The following is an 8,870-nucleotide window of genomic DNA, read 5'->3' as shown; positions in this document are numbered from 1 at the left end:
GTGTGCTCACAAAGTAGAACAGAGTGACCTCAAGGACTGGCCACATTGAACGCAGATGTTTTTTCGAACACTTCAACAAGCACACCAATCTACAGGTGCTCGGGTAGGTTTCTCTCTGTACTAGAGTAGAGTGTAATCAACGTTTGCCACACTGCAGCTATAAATACTCCTAGACAAATTGTTTCGTATGTTATTTCGTATAAACTACTTCAACGCGCATACCCGTCGGAGGTAGGAATAAAGATCTTTGACTTCAATCGAAAAGTTTGTACTCCAGATAAATGGCATTCATCTTCTCGTTTCAGTAGCTGCGTTGATATTCCAAAAAATAAATCGGTCACTAGTTGGTTTTACAAGGTTGGTGCACTTGATCACGTAGTAGACACCAGTAGACACCACGGTCTTACATACAGGTCTTGCGACTCTGAGTTTCGACGTGGGCCTCTTAACGTGTCAAGCCGCTAGCGTCGCTGCGATCGAGGGATGCCCGGTGCGACAAGGATGACGATAGTCGCGCTCGCGCGTCACATGGGCGTGGAATCCTAAGACCGTGGCTTATTCAAACATTGTAGGTTATGTTGATGCATCCCTCGATCGCAGCTCCATGTGGATTTTTCTTCGACAGAGGAGCCACTCTCTACCATTGGAATTCTATTGAGCCGCAAGACCTGTATGTAAGACCGTGGTAGACACCACAGCGATATCGAAAAATGGTGAGACACGTAACGCGGAACTGTGGTATAGTAATTTCCTATCAGACCAAGCAAATCAATATTCTGACGTGCGTAGACGTCGAAAACACCTAGCGTTGACTGAGAAATATAATGAGAGTTGCCCTAATGGTAAACATTCATCATTTACCATTTAAGTTATTAAGGTTGCTAATATGAATGATCATTTATTTTTGGAATTTGAATGGCAACTGTGAATAAAAAAAAAAAAGTGAATATTGATTATTTATCATGTGAATGACTGATGTTGCTACAATATAGAATACATGCAAGATAATTATTTTAGTCATATTTCCATGAATCGATTTTATTTTTAAAAGAATATTATTAGGTATGGGAGGGGGGGGTTCCCAGGGTGAGGATTCACCCCTGCATCCTTCGACCCGCTTCCGACCGCTGGTCACCTCTGATACATTGCAACAATGTATGTCTGATTATTATTTCTGTAATTCTTAGCCCACCACTGAGATTTTTTATGAATTTCACGCACCATGCATCAGAAAATGCTCTTGGCAACTGCTATGTAGAATTGTACACTCTTGTATACTATAATCGCGAGACACTTGGGCCGGCCTGGTCAACCCACGTGTGCGATGATCAAACTCTGTTATACACGCACTTGTTGCAAAAAATACTATTTTTGACATTTAAAATAGCTCAGAGTGAAGTGTTCTTTCGATTTACCGCATTATGTGAAAACTTGCTTTGTGAGTAGAATTTATAGTACCACTCAGATTAGACCTTTCGTCGGGTTTTTTTGGGCAGCAACAATGTAGGATTAGTGAACTTGTTTACACAGAAGCATCAATGCTTGACAGTGGTATTTGACAGAAGATGAAATCACAATGAAATATCGAATGAATCATTAAATACTTTCGTGAACGGGGTTGATCGAAATATATTACATACACGTAATTTATGAATAATGGAAAGTGAGGGTTTGTAATGATTTGTGATTGCCATGCTTTTTGGATGACGACAAACTCAATTAAGGCTTGGATTATTTGTACTTTGTTCGAACAAGTACCTGACACGAACGAAGACTTGAATGTGTTGGTTTTTATCCTTTTTGCTTGCCCGCGTTTCGGCCATTTTCATTCAGAAGTAGTTTCAGATATTTTTACTATACAACGGAGAATCCCCGCATAATTGGTTTGCCTTTGGTATTTCGCTCTTGTAGCCGTTGAAGCAAACTTTTGAGTTCGGTGTTTGAATCAACTGCCGCCAGAGGTATCCGTAATGAGCCGTATGGCCACGAAACATTGACTGAGGATATACGTCAGTGAACGTATTGGGGACAAGTTGAAAAAGTGTCCAGTTGTGAGCTGCAAGTAACAGTTCAACAACCCACCAGAATAGCGCTAGCACAGCAAAAGAGCATGATATGAATTAGCAGTTGTAGTCGGAGTGAAGAAGTACCCTTGGGAGTGAAGTGTGCTGAGTTCAACAATTCAATATTTCTGGTGACTCAGTAGTCAGTGAAATCGCAGTATACAAAACCTCAACTATTTACGTAGTCCAAAATAATTTAGTACATTCGTTGACTGAAGAATATAAAGACAGTTGTCTCTTATGGGCTGTGGTGTGACGAGCGAAAATCGTCTTGCGCTTGCGCCTTCTGAGATGTTCCAACGGTAGAGTTGAGAACTTATTGCAGAACATAAGAGTTACCGATTTCGGCATGACGCTGGCTGCATTCACTTTCCGAGTAACACAGTCTTCGCAATGGTAAGCCCAAGCCAGTACTTGGCCGTCTGTACTTATCGACTTGTCGGCGATACAAGAAATTAATAACGAGAATAAATTTCTTCCAAAATTCGGAGCAAAACAGTCATTTAATTAAAGCATAGGTACCCGAGAGAAGAATGTATACATATTTATATCAGATGTAATAATGATGAAGAGACCAAACAGTACACATGTATATGCTGTCCTAGTACGATATTAATATATATGATCCATTTACGATTAATACACGATGCATATTATAAATTACATAATTTTCCAGGAGACAAACTAGATTAGCTACAATAATCGGCTATAATACGAAAACAGAAGAATTATTCATTTCGAAATGGAATTCTATTTGACACGCCCTAGATGTATTCCATAACATTAATATTCATAATTATTCCAACAACTTTTCATTTGCTCTCTCGATCTTGAATTTTCGTAGGCATAGAACCGAAATGCTATTTTAGCTAGTCGCAAGTGAACACTCTACGTTGGGTATGGAAGCAAAGTTGTTTTTCGAGAAGTGTTCATTGGAAAAACATTCAGAGTAACTGTAATACATCACGAATGCGCTAATTTTGATCGAGATGAAATGGATGCTTCGTATATGAGACGGTATTTAACTCTGCGTAGTGGTTTAAAGACCTAGAAAGGTGATAGGGAGAGAAAGAACGACGCTTCTTAACACTTCGAGTGTATTGTAACACACATTTGAAAGATACGAGCGAAATTTTTCATCATCCAACTGTCGCAGAACGGCAGCGTTATTAGCCGACCCGTTCACTGAAGAATATATCTTCAGTCAACGACTGACCATCGAAGGGCCTGGCCGCTTGAGTCTGGAATCGGCACGAGAGATAAAGTGCGTATTTCTTGTATGAAATGTGAAAGCTAAAATCATTATACATCATGTCATATCATCATACCTCATACATCATACCTCATACATCATACATCGTACATCGTACATCATACATCATACATCATCATACCTAGTATTACAGTTCGAAACCAAAGTTTGAATTTTCGGATGTTCGGAAAGTGACGTCACCAATCTGAAATCGGCTAGCCGAGTTCCTCAGTCTGGTAACAACCGCGCAGTAGAGCGGACGGTTGAGAGTCGCGCTCCGCAAATTTCGAGTACCGGGTTCTCAACCTCCCGGATCCCGCGCTTCGGGTCCGCTACGTATTTCGAGTACCGGGTTCTCAACCTCCCGGATCCCGCGCTTCGGGTCCGCTACGCGGTGAAACTCGACTTCCAGGATAAGCGCTCCGTGGTTCCTGGTTCATGTTTACAATAAATTATTTCAATTCGTTTTTCGCGCAACCCCAAATTCGGTTGCTGTCAGTCCGCTAATAAAATTTCTCGACTTCCAGGATGAGCGCTCCGTGGTTCCTGGTTCATGTTTACAATAAATTATTTCAATTCGTTTTTCGCGCAACCCCAAATTCGGTTGCTGTCAGTCCGCTAATAAAATTTCTCGACTTCCAGGATAAGCGCTCCGTGGTTCCTGGTTCATGTTTACAATAAATTATTTCAATTCGTTTCTCGCGCAACCCCAAATTCGGTTGCTGTCAGTCCGCTAATAAAATTTCTCGACTTCCAGGATAAGCGCTCCGTGGTTCCTGGTTCATGTTTACAATAAATTATTTCAATTCGTTTTTCGCGCAACCCCAAATTCGGTTGCTGTCAGTCCGCTAATAAAATTTCTCGACTTCCAGGATAAGCGCTCCGTGGTTCCTGGTTCATGTTTACAATAAATTATTTCAATTCGTTTTTCGCGCAATCCCAAATTCGGTTGCTGTCAGTCCGCTAATAAAATTTCTCGACTTCCAGGATAAGCGCTCCGTGGTTCCTGGTTCATGTTTACAATAAATTATTTCAATTCGTTTTTCGCGCAACCCCAAATTCGGTTGCTGTCAGTCCGCTAATAAAATTTCTCGACTTCCAGGATAAGCGCTCCGTGGTTCCTGGTTCATGTTTACAATAAATTATTTCAATTCGTTTTTCGCGCAACCCCAAATTCGGTTGCTGTCAGTCCGCTAATAAAATTTCTCGACTTCCAGGATAAGCGCTCCGTGGTTCCTGGTTCATGTTTACAATAAATTATTTCAATTCGTTTTTCGCGCAACCCCAAATTCGGTTGCTGTCAGTCCGCTAATAAAATTTCTCGACTTCCAGGATAAGCGCTCCGTGGTTCCTGGTTCATGTTTACAATAAATTATTTCAATTCGTTTTTCGCGCAACCCCAAATTCGGTTGCTGTCAGTCCGCTAATAAAATTTCTCGACTTCCAGGATGAGCGCTCCGTGGTTCCTGGTTCATGTTTACAATAAATTATTTCAATTCGTTTTTCGCGCAACCCCAAATTCGGTTGCTGTCAGTCCGCTAATAAAATTTCTCGACTTCCAGGATAAGCGCTCCGTGGTTCCTGGTTCATGTTTACAATAAATTATTTCAATTCGTTTTTCGCGCAACCCCAAATTCGGTTGCTGTCAGTCCGCTAATAAAATTTCTCGACTTCCAGGATAAGCGCTCCGTGGTTCCTGGTTCATGTTTACAATAAATTATTTCAATTCGTTTTTCGCGCAACCCCAAATTCGGTTGCTGTCAGTCCGCTAATAAAATTTCTCGACTTCCAGGATAAGCGCTCCGTGGTTCCTGGTTCATGTTTACAATAAATTATTTCAATTCGTTTTTCGCGCAACCCCAAATTCGGTTGCTGTCAGTCCGCTAAGAAAATTTCTCGACTTCCAGGATAAGCGCTCCGTGGTTCCTGGTTCATGTTTACAATAAATTATTTCAATTCGTTTTTCGCGCAACCCCAAATTCGGTTGCTGTCAGTCCGCTAATAAAATTTCTCGACTTCCAGGATAAGCGCTCCGTGGTTCCTGGTTCATGTTTACAATAAATTATTTCAATTCGTTTTTCGCGCAACCCCAAATTCGGTTGCTGTCAGTCCGCTAATAAAATTTCTCGACTTCCAGGATAAGCGCTCCGTGGTTCCTGGTTCATGTTTACAATAAATTATTTCAATTCGTTTTTCGCGCAACCCCAAATTCGGTTGCTGTCAGTCCGCTAATAAAATTTCTCGACTTCCAGGATAAGCGCTCCGTGGTTCCTGGTTCATGTTTACAATAAATTATTTTAATTCGTTTTTCGCGCAACCCCAAATTCGGTAGCTGTCAGTCCGCCAATAAAATTTCTCGACTTCTAGGATGAGGTTGCTGGGTGAGTGAAACACTTTTATAATATTTGATGGCAATTGTAATTATATTTCATCTGAAATATTACAAACTTGTCACGTTTACAATAAATTATTTCAATTCATTTTTCGTGCAAGCACATATTCAGTAGCTATAAATAATCTTATACAATTTATTACATTATTAATTAATTAAATAATATTCTTATAATATTTAATGGCAATTGTAATTATATTTCATCTGAAATATTACAAACTTGTCACGTTTACAATAAATTATTTCAATTCATTTTTCGTGCAAGCACATATTCAGTAGCTATAAATAATCTCATACAATTTATTACATTGTTAATTAATTAAATAATATTCTTATAATATTTAATGGCAATTGTAATTATATTTCATCTGAAATATTACAAACTTGTCACGTTTACAATAAATTATTTCAATTCATTTTTCGTGCTAGCACAAATTCAGTAGCTACGAATAAGCTTATGCAATTTCTTATATTATTAATTAATTATTTCATCAATTACTCAATTATATTAATCCTTACACAATATTTTCGATGTGTTTTTGTACTGACAATATTTATTACTATTCAAGGTATAACCTGAGGTGGTTGAAGGTGGTCGGAGGTGGACGAGGAGGAGGACGAGGAGGACGAGGATTTGTGCTGGGTGAGTAAAACACTTTAACAATATTTTATGGCTATTGTAATTATATTTCATCTGAAATATTACAAACTTGTCACGTTCACAATAAATTATTTCAATTCATTTTTCGTGCAAGCACATATTCAGTAGCTATGAATAATCTTGTACAATTTATTATATTATTAATTGATTGATTAATTACATTAATCCTCACACAATATTTTTGATGTGTTCCTATACTAAAAATATTCATTACTATTCCAGGTATTACCCGAGGTGGTCGGAGGTGGACGAGGAGGAGGACGAGCTGGACGAGGAGGAAGACCAGGTGGACGAAGAGGAGGACGAGGTGGACGAGGAGGAGGCGGGGTGGGTCGTGGGAGAGGACCTCTCCTCTCCTCAGAGGAGGGGAGGGGGCGGGGCAGGGAAGGGGGAGAGGTGGGCGGGAAGGGGAAAGGGAAGGGAAGGGACGGGAAGGGAAGGGAAGGGAAGGGAAGGGTAGGGAAGGGAAGGGAAGGGATGGGAAGGGAAGGGAAGGGAAGGGAAGGGAAGGGAAGGGAAGGGCAGGGGAGGGGAGGGTGGCGGGGCGGGGGAGGAAGGGGGGGGGAAGGGCGGGGGGGAGGGAGGGAGGGAGAGGGAAGGGGCGGGCGGGGGCGTGTTTTGCTTTATTAACTTCAACGAGCTCGCATCGACATCCGTCCACTACTCCCTCCCTCCCTCCCTCCCTCCCTCCCACCCGCCCTCCCGCCCTCCCTCCCTCCCTCCCTCCCCCTCGCCCGGCCACCCTCCCCTTCCCTTCCCTTCCCTTCCCTTCCCTTCCCTTCCCTTCCCTTCCCTTCCCTTCCCTTCCCTGCCCTTCCCGTCCCTTACCCTCCCCGCCCACCTCTCCCCCTTCCCGGCCCTTCCCCCTCCCCTCCTCTAAGGAGAGGAGAGGTCCTCTCCCACGACCCACCCCGCCTCCTCCTCGTCCACCTCGTCCTCCTCCTCGTCCACCTGGTCCTCCTCCTCGTCCAGCTCGTCCTCCTCCTTGTCCACCTCCGACCACCCCGGGTAATACCTGGAATAGTAATGAATATTTTTAGTATAGGAACACATCAAAAATATTGTGTAAGGATTAATGTAATTATTCAATTAATTAATAATATAATTAATTGTACAAGATCATTCAAAGCCACTGAATATGTGCTTGCACGAAAAATGAATTGAAATAATTTATTGTAAACGTGACAAGTTTGTAATATTTCAGATGAAATATAATTACAATTGCCATTAAATATTATAAGAATATTATTTAATTAATTAACAATGTAATAAATTGTATAAGATTATTTATAGCTACTGAATATGTGCTTGCACGAAAAATGAATTGAAATAATTTATTGTAAACGTGACAAGTTTGTAATATTTCAGATGAAATATAATTACAATTGCCATTAAATATTATAAGAATATTATTTAATTAATTAATAATGTAATAAATTGTATAAGATTATTTATAGCTACCGAATATGTGCTTGCACGAAAAATGAATTGAAATAATTTATTGTAAACGTGACAAGTTTGTAATATTTCAGATGAAATATAATTACAATTGCCATCAAATATTATAAAAGTGTTTCACTCACCCAGCAACCTCATCCTAGAAGTCGAGAAATTTTATTAGCGGACTGACAGCAACCGAATTTGGGGTTGCGCGAAAAACGAATTGAAATAATTTATTGTAAACATGAACCAGGAACCACGGAGCGCTTATCCTGGAAGTCGAGAAATTTTATTAGCGGACTGACAGCAACCGAATTTGGGGTTGCGCGAAAAACGAATTGAAATAATTTATTGTAAACATGAACCAGGAACCACGGAGCGCTTATCCTGGAAGTCGAGAAATTTTATTAGCGGACTGACAGCAACCGAATTTGGGGTTGCGCGAGAAACGAATTGAAATAATTTATTGTAAACATGAACCAGGAACCACGGAGCGCTTATCCTGGAAGTCGAGAAATTTTATTAGCGGACTGACAGCAACCGAATTTGGGGTTGCGCGAAAAACGAATTGAAATAATTTATTGTAAACATGAACCAGGAACCACGGAGCGCTTATCCTGGAAGTCGAGAAATTTTATTAGCGGACTGACAGCAACCGAATTTGGGGTTGCGCGAAAAACGAATTGAAATAATTTATTGTAAACATGAACCAGGAACCACGGAGCGCTTATCCTGGAAGTCGAGAAATTTTATTAGCGGACTGACAGCAACCGAATTTGGGGTTGCGCGAAAAACGAATTGAAATAATTTATTGTAAACATGAACCAGGAACCACGGAGCGCTTATCCTGGAAGTCGAGAAATTTTCTTAGCGGACTGACAGCAACCGAATTTGGGGTTGCGCGAAAAACGAATTGAAATAATTTATTGTAAACATGAACCAGGAACCACGGAGCGCTTATCCTGGAAGTCGAGAAATTTTATTAGCGGACTGACAGCTACCGAATTTGGGGTTGCGCGAAAAACGAATTGAAATAATTTATTGTAAACATGAACCAGGAAC

Source organism: Neodiprion fabricii, chromosome 4, assembly GCF_021155785.1.
Source record: "Neodiprion fabricii isolate iyNeoFabr1 chromosome 4, iyNeoFabr1.1, whole genome shotgun sequence".
NCBI lineage: Eukaryota > Metazoa > Arthropoda > Insecta > Hymenoptera > Diprionidae > Neodiprion > Neodiprion fabricii.
The sequence above is the reverse complement of the archived record's forward strand: the minus strand, read 5'-3'. Positions refer to the sequence as shown.